At 47.3% G+C, this 26579-nt stretch overlaps 1 protein-coding gene across 1 annotated transcript in view; it reads right to left on the reverse strand.

Annotated features, from left to right (window-relative positions):
• The window catches only part of LOC146187998 (uncharacterized), an 86005-nt gene extending 63563 nt beyond the window's left edge, over window positions 1-22442 (reverse strand). Inside the window, exon 1 of the mRNA XM_084603583.1 lies at window positions 22281-22442. The gene's annotated coding sequence lies outside the window, so the exon portion shown is untranslated. The remainder of the gene's footprint in view (window positions 1-22280) is intronic.
• Window positions 22443-26579: the final 4137 nt, after the last annotated feature.

Here is a 26579-nt window from a genome sequence, read left to right on the forward strand (position 1 = left end):
AGAATGACCATTCTCTGTTCATTGCGAACCTTTTCACAAGAGCGACCACATCCGTTCTGGAGGCAGAAACAGTCGCTGAATCATCCATTGCCAGAAAAATGCCTCGCGTTTCCTGCAGTTGTGCATTCCGGCAGGGACAATACCCTGCTCAGGGGGTATGATTAAGTGCCTCTCCGCCGAGCTTAGTAGATAAAATCCTATTCGCCGCGAGATCAACCAAGAGGTGGCGCCACCGTCACTCCGGTAGTGTGGATCGGCAGCCGGCGGCGCTCGCAGAAACGCACGCTGCGTAGGTCTGCTTCCGAGTTTACGGCGGGTTTGTTGGCGATAAAAACGTGCCTTCTGCAGTATTTCTGCAATATTGCAGAAAAAATCCAAGGATTTCGCCAATGCAGCAGTTCAGTTCAGTTCAGGCGTTCAGTCGTGTCCGACTCTTCGTGACCCTATGGACCATGTCACGCCACGCTTTCCGGTCTCTCACTATAATGCAGCAGAAGAAGAGCGAATTTTAGGAAAACAAAGCACGCAACCAGCAGTCTTCTAGATTTACTTTGCACGTTTCTTGCGCTGTACCGCGCTCACGCGCCTAATGCTTGGGCCTGCCTAATGACAGCTTTGTTTTTCTTATCGACTTTTAAACTGTTTGCGCGTGTCTCATGCGAGTGAGACAGGCGAATCTAGTGTCAAGCCCACGCAGATACAAGGTTCGTGCTCTGACCTGCAGTAATTTAGATTGAATAGAAAAAGCCTGGTTCATTAGATCGTACTTGACTCGATGATTAAGCAGGTTAAATGTAGCATTGGCAGCGCACTGCATGGCGAGTTGCTTTAGACTGAGTGCACATCAACTCTGGCCCGGACAACCACGCACAAGTATTCCCCAAAAATGAGATCACGCCGACACTATACAAGAAACCTCGCCGCACAGGAAAGCTGATTGTTCACGTGTAGCGCGCTGAGTGGATTGAATTTGCCAAGATGCTTTTTGCGGCCACTGTCATAGTTCGTGATAGTGTATTACTGCATGCGTCACTAACTGTAAATGATTTCCTGAAACCGAGGAAAGTATAAGGGATTTCTGATGTGTGTGATGTTAATATATAACGGTAAATTAATAGTGTAATTATTTTGTTTTGCAATGCGAATAAATTTCACCGTGTGACAGAACTTTTACACACTTGACAGAATTTACAATAATCAGCGATTAATTTTCAGTAACGTTAAAGTGCAAACTACGAATTACTCGCTGCGAAGACATCGTTATAAATTGCGCATGGGCACTGCCATGTTCTGGGAAGCAATTTTACAAGCTGAAAATTTATTTATCATTAATTATTTAGCAGTGACTAAATCTTATGCTAAGTAATATACTAGGGTTGCTTCCAAAACAGATGCCGGATATAAAACTATTCCGAAAGAAATGGAGTTGATCTTATCATGCGACTATAAAAATGTATTTATTCCCGAACTAAACACTGATATTTAAGCCCGCGTGAAGCCGTTTTACTCCCCTTGTCAGAAATGACGAGTTTGCTCGGAAGACAGCACTTGGACGAAAAGGGATTATAATGATTATAATAGGCTACCAGTAAATTTGTACATTATCTAGGTGTATTATGTAATATTTAGGGTAACAATTAGGTGCAGGGAATATGTTTCCCAAACATTCGAGCATTTCTCTAAAGCAAAATGTGCTCACTAAAACTTTTACGGATGCACAGAAGCCTTCAACAACAAAAAAAAGGAAAAAGAAAATAAATGCATATTTGCCCGAGTTTAACGATGAAAGCGGCATCAGCTATGACGGATGATTGCAGAGGCTGATTTTGGTGTCGTTTTTTTTTCATTATTAACACCACATTTACCACGTGGGATTGTTTATTGTGCAGTCAAATCTCACAGCAGAGGAACGCCTTTCGAAGCAGTTGTGATTGAATCCCCCGTTCTCGAAATCAGCTTACCATTTAGACACCGCGACAGAGCTCGTTTAAAAGCAAAAAAAAGGTACTCACACAACTCTATTGTGCATACAGACGGCATAGTAGGCATAGAGTGTTCTGTTCAAACTGCATTCTGCTATATGAAGCAGTCTGCGGTGGCATATGTTTTAGTAGCTGCGGTATTCCAAACAGAAACGGGAATATGCGATTTCTGTGCGTTTGCATTAACTGTTATTGATGGCAACGACCAGTTTTGCTTTGACACGGCGGTAACGACAGTACCACTTCGTTTGAGACATTTCATGTCAAAGGATCTCAAGCGCCGAAGACCGCGATGGATGATGTCCTTATACAAGCATGACATGCTCGATTCGGACAAGTATATTTTTTTTAATGAAGCGTGGGGTTATAGACTGTTCATATTTATTTCAAAAGAGGCATATAGGTAAGCAAAAGCTCACAGGAACCGCAAAACAAACAAAAACACTCTTGTACACGCCGCATGCGCGTGCTTAAATCACTGCGGGCTGGCACGCGACACGAAAACGCATCCACACTAAGTAGGTTTCGCCGCTGCGCCGCAAGGTGGCGACTCTGCTCGATCTCGAGGCCAATAGCTGCACACTTGTATATTGTGCGAGGAGGAAACGATGCCCATTGCACCATGCCGGCACCGCAGTGCCCGCGTTGTGCTCGGTATATGCGCCGCTTGGAAGTGACAAAAGACGATTCCACCTAGCTCTGAACAAACCCCTGGCTGCTTTGCCCTTTGAAATCCCCCCTCTTTCTCTGCCCTCGCACTCTCCTTTCGTTTTTTTCTACAATAAATTTAAGTCCGTCGTGAATCTGCACGCAGAGAGAGCCCGCGCCATGGCCTGCGCTACTCGCTGTTACAGTAAGAAGATAGTATATGCATGCGTTATGAGCTGATTGTGAAAACGCTGAAACATTTCCCCATACTGCGTGAACATGAAACTGCAATCACTGTCACTACTTTCTGCCCCAAAGTAAAAAGAAGGGGGGGGGGGAGCTTTCGGATTTTACCTGCGTTGGCGTGGCCATTTCGCATGGTGCGTTTTCGAGTCGTCTGCTACACTGCCGTCTAATGTGTTTCCCACCGCTTGCCGCATGATTGCGCCTCCCGCTAAAGGCGGATCACTGACGGCCACCCGCTTTCAACTTTAGCCCAAATCGTTTGCGCCATATTTCGAGGTACTGCCTTGCCCTACGGATGAGCAGAAAGCTGGAGGCGTTATACCAATGCACAAGTCAGTCGCCCGCCGCGGCGTCTCTACCCTAGTGAAAAATCCCGTATCGCGACAAACGGGTTTGAACCGGTCTTGTATTATCCCGTATAAATTTGATACCGGTGTGACCAACCTGTATGAAGCTTAAACGGGTTTATATCGGGCAGGTCATGTCCGGTATGAATCTCAATCCGGCGGTCCAGTCCGGTATAAAGTTAATACAGGGCAGACCATTTCCGGTATACATCTTATACATGACATCCCAATCCGGTATTGATGTGAAACAGGGCGGAACAGTCCTGTATGAAGCTTAAACGGGTTTATATCGGTAGGTCATGTCCGGTATGAATCTCAATGCGGACGATCCAGTCCGGTGTCGAGTTAATACAGGGCAGACCATTTCTCGTATGCATCTTATACACGTCATCCCAGTCCGGCATGGATATGAAACAGGGCGGACCAGTCCTGTATTGAGCTCATATACAGGACAGGTCATGTCCGGTTTATGAGAAACCGGACAAATCCGATATGATTGAAACTGATACGGGACAGAGTATTTCCGCTTCTCAGTACAACTCGGGCGGATCGTGAAGCTCAGCCGGGATGACCACGTCGGAATATGCCTTCACGCTAAATAAGCATGAAACCATACATAATATACGTTAAAACTTTTCTGTATATGTGGAGTACGCGTTGTTTCGTACATACCTAGACGATATGAAGCCGTGGATGTGTGCGCTAGCAAGTACATATATGCATCGCGTTTTGTTTTTGCGTGTGCAACAGTCGCTGCAGCTCGTACGATCTTGCGGTGCGTCTTCATATCTGCGACTGAAGATCTGCCGCCTACAGCACGTAAGTAGAAGCACGAACGTATCGTTTCGCTAGCGATGACAAAAAACTGTTCGAGAAAAAATAAACAAACATTGCTGACCATCTAAAGATGCGCAGATAGCCGCACACCGCGCGACGCGTTCTCGAATGTTTGCATATTGAAACCGCTCAGTCGGAAGTGTATTCATTGGCATCGATGCTCCGCTGGTAGCACGTGAAGATAAAACGCCCAGTATTACAAGTATTAGTGCAGCGGATATCTCTATGTAGGAAAACTTACAAGCGTTCGTAGACGATGAAAAACACATCAGCACTAGTAAATTATGATATCTCGAGATTTGCCTTCAATAAATCGACGCATTATAAAGATACGCCAGCCACATTTGTGAACCCTCGTGATAGCCTGCAAAGATATTCAGCGTGTTTAAAGGGCGATCGGTGAATAACGGCCACAAATTCTACTGCCAAGAAAAATATACAAGTACGAAAGATCAAAAGTAGCTACATATACAGAATAATAACCACTGTAACCATAAGCCGCTGTAGAGTAATGGTTAAGGTGCCCGTCTGAGGACAAAGGTTCGATTCCACATTCGGTACTAAATTTCTTTTTATTTTTTATTTTTATTTTATATAATATTTTGAATGTAGTCGTTTTATTTTATATTGTTGCATGCTTTTTCCCCCCTGGCGACGCGTTTCTTTCCGGAAACAAGGGCCATCAATCATACAGGCCATTCCCGTATCAGAGCTCCGCGCGGTTTCATTCCGGACTTTCCAGGGCAGTGCAGGAATTTTCTGAAATAGCCCCAATCCTGTATCCCAGATCCTGTACAGTAAACCTGTATACGATTTCCTGTACGATATTTATACAGGATTTTTCAGTAGGGTAATGCCGCGGACACGTGTTTCTTTCAAGTCTAGAAGCACACCTTGTACGCTACTCTCAAAGTGCATAATAATGAACATGCTTAGCTTAAAATAGCGTAACAGGGATCTCGAAACGATATGTCTTCCAACACGAAAGTAACGAAATGTATGCATCATAATGCAGAAGCGCTAGACCTCCAACTCTCGTAGACTGTTTCTTCTGCCCCAGTCCAGTTCCATCCTATTCCAGTCCAATCCACTCCCAGTCTGCCCACCCCCCCCGTCCAAGAAGACTAAAATGCTTCCTGGACTGGGGCAGAATGGGCCCACAAAAGAGCTAAATAACGCGCCAACACAGGCTGCGGTAATAATTGAAAGTTCAGATATGTGCACTGATGTGACGCTACGGATTTAATGAGATGGTTAGCGTTGCAGAAGTTTAGATGAGCGGGTAAGATTACGAAGTTGGTAGAGGCGGCTGACACAGGCACAGGTTATACGGACGGATTTAAGATAGACATTTGTCATGCACTGGGTGTAGCCTGGCTGATGATAACGATAATGATAACAACACAAGTAGTTTGCAGCATTCCGCTGTCATGCAGAAGTGTGTGCATGCGACAGACCGGCCTCAACAGGCGTTTACGGGAGCGTATTCGATCCCTCTGGCTCTCAGCCGAACATCCTGGTGACTGCAGCGGGTGATCACCATTCGATATCTGTTTCCAAGCACAGAAGACACGGTAACTCAAGAGCTTTCAACTGCGCATCACGTCTGAAGGGCGGGTGTAAATAAAAACGTCCAGGAAAAAAAAAATTGCTCGGAAGATACGGCCCTGGAAAAAACGTTCCGGGAAGAAAAGGCTCCTGAAGAAGCGGAAACTAGGAAAAAAGGCCGCCAACTCAAAGATTGGCCCTTAGACGAACTCTTACCAATTTCACATCTCAAGGAAGGCATATTTTATTAAATTCTTTCTTGTCTTTGAAATAAATTTAATCACCATAGTGAACCTAGACCCTATGGACGCCTGACGTGTTTTCAGGCACTGCGAAAAAGCATGGCGAAATAGCCATCTGGATTTTTATGCTTTGCGTGGTTTCAAGCTCGAGATCCGCTGCTCGTTAAGCATTCATAAAGACATGTCTAATCAGCTTGGTAATGATGTGTTAGTCTTGGGGAACCGCCAATAGAATGCGTCAATAGAACTGCCTCCCACACTTTTCGTGACGATGATGTAGAAGTTTCTCTTCCAGCGTTGACTGAGGTGTTTTATAAGGGAAGGCAGGCCGAGGCTTAACAGGTCGTGCATCGTTCCAAGCTGGTGGTCCAATAAAGCCGGCGGCCGGCTCGCAGTTTCCCGCTGTCAATGCGTTATCCATAAACTAATGTTCTCACAGGTGGCTCGATTGGAGGCGGCAGGTTACCCCGGGCACGTGATAGTTTCTGTAGCGGAGGCCCTGAATCGCAAACGGAAATCAGAGGCGAGCCTGAGTAACCAGCAGAAAATAGAATTTCACCTGATAAAGACAAGACAGCTGTCATCCTGTACGTGCATGGTTTCTTGCACAATCCGAAGAAAGTCGGGCAACAATCCGGAGTAAAAGTTTTGTTTTCCGCACCAAAGAAGCTGCTGGGCCATTGCAGGTTAAGTTGTCCTACACGTACGCAAAAACTAGCGTGCAATATCGAACTTAGGGATCCCTTCGTACCTTGCCAGAAGAATGTTGTGTACAAGATCTCGCTTTCGTGTGGTAGACACTACATCGGCCAAACTGGATGATGTCTGAACGTCCAGCTGCAAGAACACTCTAAAAAGGTCGGCAACATTGCCATAGGCGGAAAGTTAGCTACGCATTGTACGAAGTGTGACAGTGAGACACTTTATCATCCTTTGTTCGGCAAAACAATTCCTTTGTATCGCCCCCGTACCAGCCTGACTAGGGAGATTGTGGACGCGTCGCAGATAGCCCGAATGAAGGCGTTAGCAAACCATCGGTGGCTCTATCAAATCCAGAGCTGGATTTCTTAGCTTAGGTGGCATGTGTCTTTCCTTCTTTCCCTTTGTGATACTTAAGTGTGTATATATATGCTCCGGAACCGCAATAAACATTTGTTGAAAGTACGCTATTGTCCTGTCCCTTCCTCGTCCTTTGTGGTTTTTAGCGCTTTGCTTTGATGACGATGAACCAACACGCCCAATTATTTTTCCTTTCTTCTATTGGCCTGGGATCAGGCTGCTAGCAAATCTCCATGCACACTGCCGATAAAGAAAAAAAATGATATTCGTAACATCAGACGGACTTCATGAATTTAACGTTTTGCCTTTTGCATTATGTAATCCGCCTGCCACATACAAGCGGTTCATACTAAAGTGGCAAATTTGTTTATGTTATTTGGACGACATTGTTATTTTTGTCAAAACGTTTAGTGAGCATAACAGTCGTCTCGATATTGATACAAGCTATAGTCGACGACGAAGCGGAGACAATCAGTGGCTAGTTGGCGTAGACGACGAAGTTGGTTGCCTGGAGCCGCGCTCAGACCGCTGCTCGGACCACTCTCGGACTTCGGCAGTCTTCTAGGCTCAGGGCGTTGCCTGGACGTTTGGCGCAATACCCGTTACAGTCTGGTGGAGGTGCGGGGTACGCTTTCCCACGTTTACACGCTTCACGACGGATCTGACTCCGGTCCACCAGCGACTCAGTCGCCGCCTCCGCGGACAGTCTGCCTGAGGTTGGGCCCCTTTCCACCCCTACGAGGATCACGCAACCGCACCTCTCGAGCCACCTCGACATGGCCACTGATCCCAAGCTCTCAGCTCCGATCCTTTGCCACCCGCCGCGAACACCACCATCTTTTCACGGCGACGTCTTCGAAGACGCTGAGGATTGGCTGGCGACCTTCGAGCGAGTGGCTCGGTACAACGGCTGGAGTGACGAGCGAAAGCTCAATAATGTTTACTTCACCCTAGAAGAGTCTGCGCGTACGTGGTGCGAAAACCACGAGGGCGGCCTTACCACCTGGTAAGCATTTGGCCGTGAACTTCTGACTACCTTCTCCAACGCCGACCGCCGCTAGAAAGCTGAAGCTGCACTTCAGTCCAGAAACCAGCGGCCAAATGACAGTGTGCGCATGTTCTGTGAAGACATGACCCGTCTTTTCCAGCGCGCAGACCCCAATATGAAAGAGGAGAAGAAGCTTCGCCACCTCATGCGTGGAGTTATGCAGGAGCTGTTTGCGGGCCTCGTTCGCAGTCCACCGCGTACCGTTGCTGAATTCCTCGCGGAGGCTACGACCATGGAAACGACGCTCCAACAACGGGCCCGGCAGTACAACCGAGATGTCAGCAGCTTGGCCCCAGATGTTTTTTCGTCGTGCCATGGAGGCGGTGCGGACGCCTTACGTGACCTCATTCAGTCAGTTTCCGTCTGCCTCAGAGTGCGCCAGTGACATCACTGACCGAAGTCGTCAGAGATGAAGTACGCCAGGCTGCTCGTGAATTCCCGGTCACCAACATACTGCAGCGCGTCGATAAAATGCCCACGCACACATCCGTTGTTCGTCAGGCAGCTGCCTACGATCCTGTTGCTACTATGCCTCTACGGGTCGACGACAAACGAACGTACGCGTTCGTTGCACGTCAAGCAGCTGCCTGTGGTCCTATTGACCCGACACCGGTGGTTAGCCGCATTAGTCCGTATGACGCATCGGCTAAAGCTGTGCCTATTGCAAAAACCAGTGCCACTGGGTCCCAGCGCCATACCTGATTATGGTCCCAGTATGACGCTGGAAACGGCGCACTGGGACGCTCCGCACTGGCGGCACTGTTCGCCCTGAGAAAAAAGGCGTGGGATAAAAATTAAAAAATAACGAAACAAGTTAGGTACATAAAAAACAACCTAAAAAAGTAAAAAAATGAACGAAAAAAAGAACTAGTGCACCAAGCGCGCCTCGAACTAAGTCCAAGTTACATATCAATTACTAACTCTTCACACTAACCACTCGGCCACGCCGATTTTTTTTTTCTTTATTTCCTGACCGAGGACGTACAGAAAGACACATGTGACATCAATAACATGACAAAATAAAAGATCAAGCATTGACTTAAAGCTTCAGCCTTCCTTAGCTGAAGTTGTCGGATTAAAAAATCCCTCATATGTGACAACCCTTCAAAACTAGCTAACCATTCTGGCTCTAGTTTTAAAGCTTTCTGTTCGTCCACATATGCCCGTATGCTCTCTCTAAAGAGCTGTCTCGCTGAACGTGCATGGACGTCACCGTGCTCTACAGCCATTCTGCTTTTCCATATGCTGTGGAGAGCCAGTAGCATCAAAAGATCCAACGGTGTATCATTGTTCGCTTCTACTGGCAAGAATCGGATACCATGTGGGCTTATGGGTAGTTCTTTCTTAAGCGTCCTCTGGAGCACGTCCCATAAAAATACGGCATCCCAGCATTCGAGAAACACGTGTTCAATCGTCTCCTCTTTCCTGCATATTATGCAGTGGACACCTCAGGGTACAAAAAGCCCTTTCTGTTCCTTCCATTTCTTTACCTCTAATGCTCCAGTGTGCAGCTTAAAAAAGAACCTTTTCACCCCTGCCGGCGCCATCACCCTCTTCACTCTTTTAAGAACATTTTTGCCCACTGTGGACGAGCACACAGCTCTGTACAACGGTTCTGGAAGCACCACATCGCACAAGTCTTTATACAGTTTTTTCCGGTTTACACTCCACAAATAGTCTAAAGTAAACCGCACCATCAAGAACCTGTACGCCAAGACCACTTCCCTTAGATATACCCATGGACACCTCCTGACATGCGGTCAGAAGAAACGACAATTCCCGGGAGAGCTTGACCCCGGCGTAACTGACAGACCGTACAAAGAAATGGATTTTTCACATTCCTCAAAAACATGAAACGATTGACTAACTGGCGCAGAAACAGATGTGCCAAACCAAGCCGGCCGTCCTTCACCCGGCGGAAGAGACTTGTCCGACTTGTCCATTCCCACGAAGACCCCCAGACCAAGACAGCAACGATACGATGCATCTTTTGGACATTAGCTCTTGAACAATATAACACTTGAAGCACATACCAAACTTTTGTCACTAAAAACAAATTACAAATCGTGGCCTTAGCAAACACCGACCACTGCCATCCATTCCATTTGTCCACTCTATCTTTCAATTTACCGACTTGGTTTTTCCAGTATGGGTCACTGTCCCGATACGATTCAAGAGGGGCACCAAGGTAGCTGACAGGGTTGGTAACAAATTTCATGTTACCAAAAATGCCTGGGGTCGCTGGCCAGTCACCGTGCCAGAAACCCAGGCACTTGCCCCAGTTAACAGCACTGCCACTTACAGCGCAAAAATCTTTTACAGTTTTCACAACTTCTACGATGCTTTCGTAGTCTACACAAAACATCGCGACATCATCGGCATAAGCCAAAAGCTTCACTTCTGCTTGATGCAGATTGAAGCCCCGCATTTTCTCATGCTTGATAATGCTTAAACATAAAGGTTCAAGATAGATACAAAAGAGAAGAGGTGAAAGGGGGCAACCTTGACGAACTGAGTGTTGGACAACAATACTGTCGCCGACAGATTTGTTCACAATTAGCCTTGTTGTACAAGCACTGTAAGCCATAGCCACTCCTTCTCTGATGACGCATCCGACCTTGACATAGTCTAATATACACAAAAGCAAGTCGTGGGGCACTCTATCAAAAGCCTTTTCAAGATCTATTTGGAGCATTGCTACTCCAAGTCCACCAGCATCGCAACATTCAAGAATGGCCCTCGCGATGTAAATGTTCGTAAAAATGGACCTGTCTTTAATACCGCATGTTTGGTGGTCTCCAACAATATCTTTAATAACTGTTTGCAGTCTTTTAGCTAGTATTTTCATAAAAATTTTATAGTCGACATTGGTTAAACTAATCGGCCGGTAAGAGGTAACACTGCGTAATTGACCTCGGTCCTCCGTTTTGGGAATTAGCACAGTATGAGAAGATGCAAAGGACGGCGGCAGCACATTAAGCTCCTATGCTTCATTATACACTTTTTCCAGTACCGGCGAGAGAAAATCCTGGAAAGCTTTATAAAATGCGGTGCTAAGTCCATCAGGCCCAGGCGATTTGCCGGGGTTCAAATTCCCTATAGCGCATTTCACTTCGTCCTCCGTGATGGGGATCTCTAGCACACGTGTCGTCTTTTCGTCGAGTTGTGGCATTAAAGGTAAATACACTCTCTTGAAACTCTCGATATCAACTGCACGCCGTGCTAACTGCTGACTACAATGCTCGAAGAAAGCTTGCTGGATTTCTTTCTTTTCGTTGGTAATGGTCCCTTGGTATTCAATTTCATCTATCTGATTCCTTCGAGCGTGCCACTTTTCTGTGCCTAACGCCCTTTTTGTCGGACCTTCCCCCCTTATCAGCCGTTCGGCTCTAGCTCTGACAAGGGCACCGCGATATCGGTCAGCGTCGAGTAGTTCAAGCTTGCCCTTAAGGGCTCGTATGTCGTCTATGAACAAACCGGGGTTATTGCTTTCCACATCGATTAGACGCTGTAGATTCACGTGAAGGGACCTTTCTTCGGCCCTTTCTTGTCTGGCTATAGCGCTCGATCTTTCCAATGCTGTCATTTTGACATTCTGTTTAAAGACCTCCCATTTAGCCCCTAACTTTGTTACGCCTTTGTCATTCATATTTGCTATATGTCTTTCAACGTCGGTTTGGAAACTGTCATCAGATAATAATTTTGAGTTTAACTTCCACATTTGCCAGTCAAATCCTTGACTTTTAGTTTTGTTCCCAGCGATAGTGACGGTGACCAAGCAGTGATCGCTGAACGATACTGGCTTAACGTAATATTCGTGGCATACAGGCACCAGATCAAGAGATATGTACATTCTATCGAGTCGAGCGTGGCTAGAAGCCTGGAAATGAGTGAACTGAGCAGCTCGTCCACCCTCCAGACATCCAGCCACATCAACAAGGTTAAACTCATTTACCAATTCTGCGAGAACACAGGTGCTGGCATCACTATGCGGCCTTCTACTCGTTTCATCTGATGCGGAGAGTACACAATTTAAGTCTCCCATTATCACAGTTAGCCTTTCAGAGTTGCAATACTGATGAATACCTTCAAAGAAATCGCGCCTTTTGCCAACGCTGTTCGGTGCATAAACACAAATGATGCTCCATTCGTATAAATACAGCACGAGATCGCAAACAACGAAGCGGCCATACGCACAAGTCGTGACAGCTTGAATTAGGTGTCATTGAAACATTTCTGCATTTTATGTCATGACCCGCATTTATAAGGTTGGGACTTCAGTTTCGCAGTCTACAGGCCATTAATACCGCTCTAACAATTGCAACTTCTTGATCATTGGAGCTTGCTGTCTGCTCTCACGACTTGCAACTAATGTTCTGGGTGCCTATGCGCGCTATTTTGTGCACTGGAATCATTTTAACAAGTAGAGTTTGACATCGCTGGTAAATTTACCAACGCCGGCTTTTGGGTGGTGCTCTGCTACCGTGGACGTAATTTTCGCTGAACACGGAGCTTTAGCAGAAGCCTTCATGGAAAAAAGTGCGACCAAGCTTCAATACCGGCAAGTGCCGCAGCGATGACCCTAATTGCGTGTAACTAAACCTTATTTGTATGTAAACATTGCGGGAAGCGTTGCGATGACCGAGGGCTCGGTTGCTTGATACGCAGAGTAAGAAGGAGCGTAAAAGCTTGAGAAACACGCCAAATATTATGTATTACAAGCGCTGTATGTTGTTGCCTTTTCTCTCATGGGCCCATCGCTCGGTAAACGACTTTCTCTTGGTTTTAGTTTTTCTTTCTGCATTTTATACTGGGGCCGTGGTGCAGGCTGCGCTCGCCTGCGATTGAGCCCGCATTGAACATTTTGGCAGTAATCATTGTGTTAGAGTGCCCTTAAGATCAGATGCCAAGTTGGTTATGCGTGGTAGCCCACATTACTCAATTCCAGCTTTAGTTGTGCGTTAATCGTCAGTGTGTCATGAGATAGAGGCCTCGGCGGTCGTTGTCTCTCTCGAAACGCCCGAAACGACCTATCGAAACATGGAAACTCTAGAAAAAAGATACTGCCTTTGTTTTCTTACAAATGCGCAATAACTTCGCAGCAAAAAGCGCTTGCTTGAGCCATATTTTTCATATGCGCCCCGATGGTCGATTGAAAGTACGCTGTTGCCCTGTTGGCCCCTGAGGGATGCTACTCCGGCTGACGCCGCAGGCCACACCGGCTATACTGGGGCACTGGGACCAGTGCGGCCCCAGCGCGCATACAGCGCTTCTCCCAGTGCATCGTGGATGCCAGCGATACACCAAGCGCCAAAAGTGTGATCCCAGCGTTTTTCTCCCATCGCACCAGTGCAGCCAGTGTCTTCCCGTTACTGCTCCAGTGAATATCGCAGACCTCCAGCGTGCCCAGCAGATCCAGTGCAAAACCATCGCGAAAATCTTACTGGTTTCGCACTGGACACGCTGGTTTTTGCAATAGGGCATGGTGCCTGTTCCCCGCCCTCGCAAGTCGGATGTGTGGTATACGCGGGACCGCACGCCAATCTGCTACCACTGTGGGGAGGCCGGTCCCCTTTACCGCGCAAGCCCGTAACGCCGAGTGGGACTTCGCGGCTTCGGACCCGATGCGTCCTATCCACGGAACGGTGAACGGCCGCTCGAAACTGAAGCTCATCTGTCGGCCCGTCAGAGGCCTGGGAGATACAGGCGCTATGACTCAGGATCGTCATCTCCGCTGCGGTATCGTTCCTCAAGCCCTCGCAGAGACGCCAGCAATACTGAGCGGCGTTCTCCCAGTCCACACCGGGAAAACTAATTCCAGCGGTCTCCGGAGGCAGGGCCGCTGCTTTCGGGAAAATTGAAGATCCTCCGCCGCCGATACACCGATACGCTGATTTCTCACAGGGGCAGGGTAGCGACAGCATCCGACGCGCTACTTCTGATTTGTGCGTGACACTTGACGGAACTGACACGATCGCTTTACTTGACACCGGTGCAGACTATTGAGTGATGAGCCCCGCCCCCGCCCAGGAATTGAGCAAAGTTGTGATGCCATGGTTGGGCCCTAGCATTCGCACGGCTGGAGGTCACCTCATTAGCCCGGCCGGAAGGTGCACAGCCCGAATTGGCATCCGTGGTTTCGTCTACGTCGGGGAATTCGTTGTCTTGCGCGAATGTTCGAGAGATTTGATTCTGGGGCTCGACTTTCTGCAGGTAAACGGTTCTGTAGTCGACCTACACAAGACACGAGTCACATTCCCGACTAAATGGGCAGTGGCACACATCGACACCCGCGCTCCCTGTAGCCATGCTCTGCGTATTGTGGAGGATGATGTCACGGCGCCACCACGGTGCAGTGTCGTAATGCGCGTGCAGAATGACCTATTTCATGACTTTGAGGGCATGCTGGAGGGCAATATCCCGCTGCTGCTTGAGAGGGGTCTCATTGTTGCCCGAGGTCTCGTCCACCTACGGGATGGCTGCACTACCGTTCTGCTCACCAACCTTTCGAACGAATTTTAGCACCTCGTCAAAGGCACAGTGAACTCCTTCCTCCAAGACGTCGCGGAGTGTCCACATTTGTGCGCCGTGGAAGAAGCCCTTCAAGATGGCACTGGACCTCGCCACGTTCTGCCACCTGTCGAAATAAACACCGAGTTATCGCCGGCTCAGACGGATCTGCTTTCGGCTATCTTGGCAGGTTTTGCAGGCTGCTTCACAACGTCTTCCAAAGTGGGCCGAACTCCGGTCGCCAAGCACCGTATAATAACAGACGAGACTACGCCCCCCGTATGCCAACGCCCATACCGCGTTTCTCCAACGGAACGAGCAGCGATTCAGCGACAGGCCACCGAAATGCTTTCCGACGATGTCATTAAGCCGTCTACAAGCCCGTGGGCTTCGCCAGTTGTTCTCGTCAGAAAGAAGGACAACACTCTGCGGTTCTGTGTCGATTACAGAAAACTTAATCTCGTCCCTAAAAAGGACGTTTACCCACTTCGGCGCATAGATGACGCACTCGATCGACTGCGAGATGCCCGATACTACTCGTCGCTGTGGATGAGAGAGACCGGTAGAAGACGGCTTTCGTGACACCCGATGGATTGTATGAGTTTAAGGTGCTACCGTTCGGCCTGTGTTCGGCACCGGCCACGTTCCAACGCATGATGGACACCGTTCTGTCCGGTTTGAAGTGGCAGTCGTGTTTGGTTTACCTGGACGATGTCGTCATATTTTCGACCACCTTCGACCAATACCTAGAAAGGTTACGCCTTGTGTTAAAAGCTCTCCGAGACGCCAACCTGACAGTCAAACGGGAGAAATGTCACTTTGGCTTTGAGCAACTTCGGTTCCTTGGTCACGTGGTCAGCGCAAAAGGTGTTCGCCCAGACCCTGAAAAGACAGCTGCCGTTTCTGGTTTTCCGCACCCTACTGACAAGAAAGCTGTTCGACGGTTCTTAGGTTTGCGCTCCTATTATAGACGCTTTGTACGAGATTTCGCACATCGCGGAACCGCTAACCACACTGACTCGAGATGACATGCCGTTCCTGTGGGGAAGTGAACAAGAGGCCGTTTTCCTTGAGCTTCGCAGCCGCCTACAGAATCCCCCGATACTAGGCCATTTTGACGAAAACGCCGCAACTGACGTTCACACTGATGCCAGAAACGTTGGAGTTGGTGCAGTACTAATTCAGTGGCAAGACTGTGCAGAACGGGTCATCGCTTACGCGAGCCGAACACTTACCCGCTCCGAAACCAACTATTCAATAACTGAAAAAGAATGTCTGGCGCTAATATGGGCCCTAACCAAGTTCCGACCATACTTCTACGGCCGACCTTTCCGCGTTATAAGCGACCACCATTCATTATGCTGGCTCGCCAGCCTCAGAGACCCCTCAGGACGATTGGCTAGATGGAGCCTTAAATTACAAGAGTATGACGTAACAGCCGTATACAAATCAGGACGGAAGCATCAGGATGCTGACCGTCTGTCGCGCTCGCCCATCGCCATATGTTCAGAACAAAACAGCCGATGATTTTCCCTTTCCGGGGGCTATTAGTACAACCCAAATGGCGCAGCTGCAGAGAATGGACCCAGAGTTAGCGTCACTCGCCGAATATCTGCAGGGCGTCGACGCCCGTATTCCCCGTGTTTTTCATCGTGGGCTTAAAACGTTCACTCTGCGCGGTAACGTGCTCTACAAGCGAAATTTTGCTAACCGTGAAGAGACGTTTCTCCTTGTCGTGCCCTCCGAATTGCGCCGAGATATATCGAGTGCCTGTCATGATGAACCCACCGCCGGCCACCTGGGAGTGAGCCATACACTTGCACGAATTCGTCAAAAGTATTATTGGCCCAGGTTACTCCCATCGGTGCGGGCCTATGTACGCTCATGTCGTGACTGCCAACATCGGAAGTCTCCGCCATTGGAACCCGCTGGATATCTTCAGCCTATTGCTCCGCCGAAGACCACTTTCCATGAAGTGGGCATGGATCTTCTCGGCCCTTTTCCGAAGTCCTCGTCTGGCAACCGTTGGGTAGTCGGCGCGACAGACTACCTAACAGGGTACGCAGAGACCGCGTCCCTTGTTAAAGGTACTGCAGCCGAAGTTGCTCAGTTTTTCGTTCATAACATTGTCCTACGTCATGGCGCCCCCGCCATAGTAATCACTGACCGTGGAACAGCTTTTACGGCTCGCCTGATCCGGTTCGTCATGACTCTGACTCACACTAGCCATCGACGTGCGATGGCCTATCACCCTCAGACCAACGGGCTGGTGGAGCGCCTCAATCGCACCCACACCGACATGAGTTCTATGTATGTGGACGCAGAACATCGCACCTGGGATGCGATTTTGCCCTATATAACTTTCGCGTACAATACCGCCACTCAAGAGACGACGCGACTGACCCCGTTCCAACTTGTCTTCGGTCGCCAAGTGAGCACGTCGTTGGATTCCATGATGCCAGTTGGTCCTTCTTGCGGCTCTGACGCCGAACTTGACGCCGACATCTTTGTTCAGCGTGCTGAGGAAGCGCGGCAACTAGCACGCCTCAAAATCCACCGACAGCAGGCGAATGACGCTGCTCGGTATAACCTCAGCCGAAGAATCGTCACTTACGAGCCGGGCGACTTCGTCTGGGTGTGGACACCTGTTTGTCATCGCGGCCTATCTGAAAAGTTACTACGCCGATACTTCGGCCCTTACGAAATTGTTCGCCGTATCAGTGACGTCACCTACGCCGTTGTTCCCGCAGCTTCAGCTCCATCCCGAAGGTCACAGTGTCCTGAAGTCGTGCACGTGGTTCGTGATAGAAAAACAGCGCAACAGACGTGGGCGGATGTGAAGAACAAACAGGACAGGCGCTGAACTCACAACTGAAGTTTATTGAAAAAAAACACAGATATATAACCCAGCCAAGCAGCACCAAACCGCACATTAAACAAGAAAATCATGATAACCCCACACACAGACGACGTTCAAGAAACTCAACCTCATTTTCTGTTAAAGCGATTGACGGTTCACTAGCGCATTTTGCACCCATTCGAATGATATGCCTGGCCTCAATGATTTCCCGGTTAATCTGTGCCGGATGGGCATCCAAACTAACTGTTTGTGTTAGGGAAGGATGGCAGCCGTCACATTCCTTACAGTGTACAACCAGATTAGATCCTCTACCAACCTTTAATGATCTCTCGTGCTCTCGTAACCGGACATTGATACACCTGCCTGTTTGACCCACATACACTTTATCACAATATAACGGAATTTTATATATCACTCCTACTTTGCATGGAACATAGGAAAAGTCATGCTTCACCCGACACGTGTTTCTTTCCAGGACTTTTTTTGCTGCTTTGTTCTTAACTATGCAACATATTTTTGACAGTTTGTTTGGTGCCGAGAAAACCACACTAACATTAAAGCTTCTGGCTACATTTTTCAAATTGTGTGATAGACCATGCACGTATGGCAGGGCCACAAATCGTTTTGTATCCCTCTGTCCAGCCCCTTCCTGCTCCCGTGAACCTGCGCACGACTGTTTTACTTTTGTGATTAATTTATCACAAACTCTTAATATGACGTGAACAGGAAATCCTGCATTTGCTAGCCTAGACAGTTGTTCATTAAAGCTAATTCGCATATTGTGAAAGCATGACTTTGACGAGACAGCCCCCAGGCTGGACAGAGCGATGCCATCTTTTACTACCTTAGAATGTTGCGATCCATAATCTAGCAGAGGCTTTGCACTCCTAGGCGAATACTGCCAACAAACATGATGGGCACAAAACTTCAAAGTGAGGTCTAGAAAACGCAGTTCGTTCTCTTGTGACATTCGTTCAAATGTAAATCTCAGTCCCAGCCCTTGCTTTTGAAAACCTTTAAGAATATTCATTGGTGTTTAGCTACTATTACAACCTTTGTAAAAGACCAGGAAATCATCAACATACCGAAAGATTCTTATTCCCAGCCCTTGCAAGTTTTTGGCAATCAATTCGTCTACTCTGCTTAGGAAAATGTCACTTAAAACAGGAGCGACCTTTGAACCAATACAGATGCCTTATTTCTGGGTATACACGGCACTGCCAAATTCAACATGCATACTTTTTAAGTAAAAAGAGGTCAACTCCAAAAAAGACCCAGTTGATATACCACTGCTGTTACCAAAAGCTATTTCATCATTTTGTTCCGAAATGCACATTCGCAGAGTGGTCATGAGAACTTCATGAGGGATCGAATAAAATAGATCCTCGATATCAATGCTAACTGCCGAGCACTCCCCTGTATTGTCCGTTTTCAAGTACGCTACCACTTTCTCAGAGTTGTTTACGAGATACGGATATTCAAAATTCAAAGTAGACAAGTGTTTCTGCAAATAGTTTGAAACGATACATTGCCAGGAGCCTTTCCCAGAAATTCTTGCTCTAAAAGGTTCCCCGGGTTTGTGAGTTTTCACAGAAAAGAATATGTCTAGAAACCCTGATTTAGCGTCTCTTACAGCGGTAGCCAATCTGCCTAAATTCATTTCTCCTAACAGGCGCAAAGCCTCTCTCTTGACCTTCTTAGTGTCCGTGGAAGTACCGTGTATACCCAGAAATCAGGCATCTGTATTGGTTCAAAGGTCGCTCCTGTTCTCATCATCATCATCATCATCATCAGCCTGATTATACCCACTGCAGGGCGAAGGCCTCTCCCATATCTCTCCACTTAACCCGGTTCTGTGCTAGCTGCATCCACTTGACCCCTGCGAACTTCTTAATCTCATCCGCCCACCTAACTTTCTGCCGCCCCCTGCTACGCTTTCCTTCCCTTGGAATCCAGTTTGTTACCCTCAGCGACCATCGGTTATCCTCTCTTCGCACTACATGTCCTGCCCATGCCCATTTCTTCTTCTTAATTTCCACTAGAATGTCGTTAACTTGAGTTATTTCTCTGACCCACTCTGCACGCTTTCTATCTCTTAATGTTACCCCTACCATTTTTCGTTCCATAGCCCTCTGGGTTGTCCTCAACTTAAGTAGAACTCTCTTGGTTAGCCTCCACGTTTCAGCCCCATAGGTGAGTACAGGCAAGATGCAACTGTTGTATACTTTCCTCTTGAGCGATACCGGTAAGCTGCTAGTCATAATCTGCGAGTGCTTGCCAAATGCGCTCCATCCCAATCTTATTCTTCTTGTTATTTCCTTTTCATGATCCGGATCTGCGGTTACTACCTGTCCTAAGTAGATATATTCGCCTACTACTTCCAGTATTTTGCTACCTAATGTAAACTCCTGTTCCTTCCCGAGGCTGTTGAACATTACCTTAGTCTTCTGCATATTGATTTTCAAGCCTACCTTTCTACTTTTTCTGTCTAGGTCATCAATCATTATTTGCAGTTCATCTCCCGAGTTGCTTAGCAAGGCAATGTCATCAGCAAATCGCAGATTACTGAGGTATTCTCCATCTACCCTTATCCCTAACTGCTCCCATTCCAAGTCTCTGAATACTTCCTCTAAACAAGCTGTGAATAGTACTGGGGAGATTGTGTCTCCTTGCCTAACACCTTTCTTTATGGGAATTTTGTTGCTTTCTTTATGTAGAACTATGGTTGCTGTGCAGCCACTATATATATCTTCCAGCACTTTTACGTACGGTTCGTCTACCCCCTGATTTCGCAATGCCTGCATCACCGCCGAGGTTTCAACTGAGTCAAATGCTTTTTCGTAATCAATGAATGCTATGTATAAGGGCTGGTTATATTCCGAGCATTTTTCTATCACCTGATTGATGGTATGGATATGATCGATAGTAGAGTAAAGTTTTCGAAACCCTGCTTGATCCTTTGCTTGATTGAAGTCTAAGGTTGTCCTGATTCTATTAGCGATTACCTTAGTAAATACCTTATACGTAACAGATAGTAAGCTGATTGGTCTGTAATTTTTAAGGTCCTTAGAGTCCCCTTTCTTGTGAATGAGGATAATGTTTGCATTCTTCCATGCTTCCGGTACCGTCGATGACACCAGGCATTGCGTATACAGGGTGGCCAGTTTTTCTAGCACGATATCCCCCCCGTCCTTCAGCAAATCTGTAGTTATCTGATCCTCTCCAGCTGATTTCCCCCTTTTCATAGTTTCTAGTGCTTTCTTGACCTCGTCCTTCGTCACTGGTGGAACGTCTGACTGTTTTTCCCTACCGCCAATCTCATTACGGTCCTGACTGCTTTGGCTACTGTAGAGATCTGTATAGAACTCCTCGGCTACTTTGACTATCTTGTCCATATTAGTGATGACGTTGCCCGCCTTGTCCCTTATCGCATACATCTGGTTTTTTGCCTGTGCCCAATTTCTTCTTTACCGCTTTAAGGCTTCCCCCGTTCTTTACAGCATGTTCTAAGTGACATTTTCCTAAGCAGAGTAGACGAATTGATTGCCAAAAACTTGCAAGGGCTGGGAATAAGAATCTTTAGGTATGTTGATGATAAAACTTTTCCATTTTAAGGATTCGGGTTGGGGCTAATACAGTTGAAATGATGCCAAGAAATAAGCCATGAAATTAGCGTTACACTGTCTCTCGTCTATTTCTTGAATGCGGCACGGAACATTAGGGGAGTTCATCTTGCAGGCAGCTACTATGCATTTTTCAGGGTGTCGATTAGAAATAAAAGTAAAGGAGAAAGGGACGCACATTTCCGATGCCGCGAAAACTGGTAAAGGGTGGGAAAAAAAACAAGCCGGCGACAAGGAAAGGCGCGGTGGTTAACGCAATCGGCTTTTCCGCGAAATCGAGCGGCTCATAAGGCACGGAGATCAACAGTGCTACGCGTACAAGCGCGCCGAAGGTTACCTAATGGCCGGCGTAGTGCGAAACCAGTACTTTTCCAAAGAAAATGTCCTTTTGGAGCTCATTACTGTCGCACTGTGCTGCGACTGCACCTAATTTTCCTCACAATATTCCGGACGCTATAATAGGAGCTCGCCGAATATGATACACGGCTTGACCCTTTTAAGCTGCCTTGCAATTAATATAATAATGTTAGGAAGCCTGGTCGAGTACTGCTTTACCAGGACAATTAATAAAGATCAACAAGAGTCAATGCAGAAAAACAATTAAGAGAAAAATGTCCCGAGCAAACGTATGCACTCTTTTTTCGTTAAAGAAGCGCCAGGAAATAATACGTCCCGGGAGAGTTTTGGCGCCACAGAGGGAACAGGAGGTGCCTAACAAAGAAAAGCAGACGTCGGGGATGATACAAGGCGAAAGTGGCAAGGAAAGAAAGGCGCTGTGAAAATATTAAAATGTTTGAAAACCAAAGTACTAACGCCAGCCACAGCAGAATCGTGAGCACACACCGCTAATCCCCACGACCAAACGGACGTAGCTGCGGAGGGTGCAAACAATTTACACGTCGGTCAACGTGCGCTCCATGAAATTAAGCAGTTTGCGCACTTCTTAGAGCGTCAGCGGGCGTCTCTGACATTATCAGCCTAGACGGACCATATTCTTTTAACCTTGAAAACTTGCAGCACTTTGCACTTAGAGACACGGATTGTAGAGCAAGTGCCTGCGACAACGATCTGGCACCCTGTGAAATATCCGATCATCCGTTGAAGTCTTTCTGGCTGGAGAGAATTACACAGCTTGAAAAAAGAACCGCCTGCATAAACTTTTGATATTTCGTCACAACACGGGGACGCAGGCTTGTAAAACAGCAACTGTTTACATCAACTTTCATCCTATTCAATCGTAATTCCTTCTTGATCTCAGCTAAAGTAATCATTTCCAAACGGTGGGGTTTGCCAGTCGCGCTAACACATGGAGCTCGATGCAAAGACTTACTGTGAGACGCGGAGTGGTTCTCTGTGGGAGAGCAGCGGCGGCGACCTTCGTCCACTTCACTGGCGCGTTTTGGTCGCGCAGACGTGTATCCCGGGGAAAAAGTTCTCTATCCGGTATTTGAAAACCCTCTCCCGCGGGCCTTGTCCTGTCGCGTCGGTTGCCAGCTTTCCGGCCGCTGCTTTCCTCTTTCGCCCGGGGAAACGGAAAGGGCTTCCACCGAGCATTACTGAGAAAGTACAACACAAGGAGCTGACTTACGCAGGCGTGGCGGGGAATTTTCGGTTTGCGCCAGCCGGCGAAAGGCTGAGTTGTTGTCGCCCTTTTCTCGGCTGGCTATCCATTCGCCGACACCCAAGGGCGTGACGCTCGTTCAGACGAAAGGAGCGTCAGCACCACGTGTCCATCCGCGTGTACCCTCTGCTGTTCGTGCGCGCTGCCGAAAATCTTTCTCAATTGTCGTCTCGCTGTTCTACGTCAAGTGTTCTTTATTGCAAGCATCTTCAATATTTCATATCGGTGAGCAAGTCTCTACGTGCGCTAAAAACGTGTCTGTTCCTTCCTCACTGAGCGCTTTTTTCGCTACTTCACCCATAATCAGCACTAGAAACCGAATAAAGCTACAACTCTGGCACACCCACAAGCACAAACGCGCAAAAAACGATGCACTGCAGCGACCGCACGACGCAGCGCATGCACAACAAGCAATACCCCGCTCGAACTGAATACGAGACGAAAAGCGCGGGCGTAACAGCGATAAAGCAAAAAGAGCAAAAACAATCTCGGTCCGCGCGGACTGAAAAAGGCGCTTGACATTTCAGTCCGCCCGGACGGCCACGCCGCTCTCTCGCCGCCGCTCAGAGCAGTGACGTGGGCGTCACGTGGAGCGCGGGTAGCGATGACGCGCTCCGGTCCTCCCTTCTGAACCCACCTTTAGAGACGTGCTGCTGTAAACCCGCTTTCTTCTTCTGAGGTGGCCATTGAGTAAAAGTATATCTCTACAGTAGCCAAAGAAGTCAAGACAATAATCAGATTGGCGGTAGGGAAATGCAGTCAGACGTCCCGCCAGTGGCGAAAGTTGAAGTTAACAAAGCATTACAAACTCTGAAAAGGGGGAATGCAGCTGGAGAGGATCAGGTGACTATAGATTAGTTACTGGCCACCCTGTATACGCTGTGCCTGGTGTCATCGACGGTACCATAAAAGAACGCGATCATTATCTTCATTCATAAGAAAGGGGACGCTAATGACTTGAAAAATTTCAGACCAGATTATTGTCTGTTATGTATAAGGTCCCCTTCATGGAACACTGCCTTGTCGTGGCGGAGGGGCTTGCGAAACTCGATGAAGTCGTGAGCTCTGCTGAGTAGGGCCAGCCGAGATAGACAGGTCACGGCAGAGAGTTCTGACAAAATGTGATTCACTGGAGAAGGTAATGGCAACCCACTCCAGTATTTCCTGCCAAGAAAACCCTATGGCCAGTCACAATACCATTAATGATATGGCGCCGGAAGATGAGCCCCCCAGGTTGGAAGGCGTCCCACATGTTACTGGGGATGAGCAAAGGGCGATTCCTAGTAGCTCCAGGAGAATGAAGCGGCTGGGCTAAAGCCAAAAGGACGCTCAGTTGTTGATATGTCGGGAAGCGACCGGAAAGTCCGAGGTTGCAAGGAGATATATCACATAGCAACATGGAACGTAAGATCTATGACTCAAGGTAAACTGGATGTCGTCAAGCGAGAAATCGACAGATTGAACATTGATATCTTGGGTATCAGCGAGCTCAAGTGGACCGGAATGGGAGAATATAACTCCGGCGACCATTATGTCTTTTATTGTGGGCACGAATCCAAGAGAAAGAATGGGGTCGCTCTCATAGTAAACAGAAGAATGGGCAAAGCAGTGCTAGGGTACAACTCCAAAAACGACCGAATGATTTCACTTAGGATCCAAGGTCACCCTTTCAACATAACAGTTAACCAAGTCTGTGCACCGACCACTACTGCTGAAGAAGCTGACGTTGAGAGATTTTATGCGCACCTACAATGCCTTTTAGACCGCACGCCATCATCAGATGTCGTTTTTCTCATAGGAGACTGGAATGCTAAGGTAGGGAGTGAAGAAATATCCGGAATTATAGGCAAGTTCGGTCTTGGCGAGCCAAATGAAGCTGGGCAGAGGCTAGTAGAGTTTTGTCAAGAAAACAACCTGACCATAGCGAATACTCATTTCCAACAGCACAAGAGGTGCCTGTACACAAGGACTTCACCGGACGGTCTGTACAGGAATCAGATCGATTATATTCTTTGCCGGCAGAGATGGAGAAGCGCTATACAAGCAGTAAAAACAAGGCCTGGGGCCGATTGTGGCACCGATCGTCAGCTTCTTGTTGCCAAAATTAAGCTTCGATTGAGGAAAACGCAGAAAACTAGAAGGCCTTTCAGGTATGATCTGGATCAAATTCCATTAGAATATGCTGTGGAAGTGAGGAATCGATTTCAAGAATTAGATCTAGAAGACAGAGGGCCCGAAGAGATGTGGACTGATGTTCGTGATATAATACAAGAAGTTGCTACTAAGGTAGATCCAACGCAAAAGAAATGCAACAAAGCAAATTGGTTATCTGAAGAGGCTTTTCAAATAGCTGAGGAAAGGAGGATGGCAAAAGTTATGGGGGAAGAGAAAGATACAAGGTTCTCAATGCGGATTTTCAGAGAATAGCAAGGAGAGATAAGAATGCCTTCTTTAACATACAGTGCCAAGCAGTTGAGGACAACAGCCAATTAAGGAACACAAGAGCTCTGTATAAGACAATCAAAGATATCAAAGGAAGCTTCTGTGCTAAGCTGGGCGTGATAAAGGACAAACGAGGCAAGGACCTCACTGAAGCCTCAGAGATAAAGAAGAGGTGGCAGGAATACACAGAAGAACTGTAAAGAAGGACCAGAATGTGCAAACCCAACATAAGATGGTTGTGATTACTGATCTCGAGCCGGGCATCCTGAAGAGTGAAGTTGAATGGGCCTTAGCCAGCCTTGCTACGAAAAAAGCTAGCGGAATTTTTGGCATTCCAGCTGAGTCGCTTCAAAACCTCAAACATGACGCTGTTAACATTCTGCATACATTATGTCAGAAGATTTGGACAACCCTGCAGTTTGTTACCCTCAGCGACCATCGGTTATCCTCTCTTCGCACTACATGTCCTGCCCATGTCCATTTCTTCTTCTTAATTTCTACTAGGATGTCGGTAACTTGAGTTATTTCTCTGACCCACTCTGCACGCTTTCTATCTCCTAATGTTACCCTACCATTTTTCGTTCCATAGCCCTCTGGGTTGTCCTCAACTTAAGTAGAAATCTCTTGGTTAGACTCCACGTTTCAGCCCCATAGGTGAGTACAGGCAAGATGCAACTGTTGTATACTTTCCTCTTGAGCGATACCGGTAAGCTGCTAGTCATAATCTGCGAGTGCTTGCCAAATGCGCTCCATCCCAATCGTATTCTTCTTGTTATTTCCTTTTCGTGGTCCGGATCTGCGGTTACTACCTGTCCTAAGTAGACATATTCGCCTACTACTTCTAGTATTTCGCTACCTAATGTAAACTGTTGTTCCTTCCCGAGGCTGTTGAACATTACCTTAGTCTTCTGCATATTGATTTTCAAGCCTACCTTTCTACTTTTCCTGTCTAGGTCATCAATCATTATTTGCAGTTCATCCCCCGAGTTGCTTAGCAAGACAATGTCATCAGCAAATCGCAGATTACTGAGGTATTCTCCATCTACCCTTACCCCTAACTGCTCCCATTCCAAGTCTCTGAATACCTCCTCTAAGCAAGCTGTGAATAGTACAGGGGAGAATGTGTCTCCTTGCCTAACACCTTTCTTTATGGGAATTTTGTTACTTTCTTTATGCAGAACTATGGTTGCTGTGCACCCTCTATATATATCTTCCAGCACTTTCACGTACGGCTCGTCTACCCCCTGATTTCGCAATGCCTGCATCACCGCCGAGGTTTCAACTGAGTCAAATGCTTTTTCGTAATCAATGAATGCTATGTATAAGGGCTGGTTATATTCCGAGCATTTTTCTATCACCTGATTGATGGTATAGATATGATCGATAGTAGAGTACCGTTTTCGAAACCCTGCTTGATCCTTTGCTTGATTGCAGTCTATGGTTGTCCCGATTCTATTAGCGATTACCTTAGTAAATACATTATAAGTAGCAGTGAGTAAGCTGATTGGTCTGTAATTTTTAAGGTCCTTAGAGTCCCCTTTCTTGTGAATGAGGATAATGTTTGCA

This window comes from Amblyomma maculatum, chromosome 5, assembly GCF_055883805.1.
Source record: "Amblyomma maculatum isolate TAMU_Amacu chromosome 5, ASM5588380v1, whole genome shotgun sequence".
Taxonomy (NCBI): domain Eukaryota; kingdom Metazoa; phylum Arthropoda; class Arachnida; order Ixodida; family Ixodidae; genus Amblyomma; species Amblyomma maculatum.